The 280-nt window shown below is 31.1% G+C and overlaps 1 protein-coding gene across 4 annotated transcripts in view; it reads left to right on the top strand.

Moving 5' to 3' along the window:
- MYOF (myoferlin) overlaps nt 1-280 on the top strand; it is a 165,401-nt gene that overhangs the window by 67,920 nt on the left and 97,201 nt on the right. The window lies entirely within an intron of this gene.

Below are 280 nucleotides of genomic sequence, written 5' to 3'. Positions count from 1 at the left end.
CTTTCTTTCTTTCTTTCTTTCTTTCTTTCTTTCTTTCTTTCTTTCTTCCTTCCTTCCTTTCTTTCTTCCTTCCTTTCCTTTCCTTCTTTCTTTCTTTCTTTCTTTCTTTCTTTCTTTCTTTCTTTCTTTCTTTCTTTCTTTCTTTCTTTCTTTCTTTCTTTCTTTCTTTCTTTCTTTCTTTCTTTCTTTCTCTCCTTCTTTCTTCCTTTCCTTCTTCCTTCCTTTCTTCCTTTCTTCCTTCCTTCCTTTCTTTCTTTCTTTCTTTCTTTCTTTCTTTCTT

This window comes from Petaurus breviceps, unplaced genomic scaffold (assembly GCF_028583685.1).
Source record: "Petaurus breviceps papuanus isolate PSGF00001 unplaced genomic scaffold, PetGlider_PUasm1.0 37, whole genome shotgun sequence".
Classification (NCBI taxonomy): Eukaryota; Metazoa; Chordata; class Mammalia; order Diprotodontia; family Petauridae; genus Petaurus; species Petaurus breviceps.
This window is presented reverse-complemented; position numbering and strand designations above follow the sequence as displayed.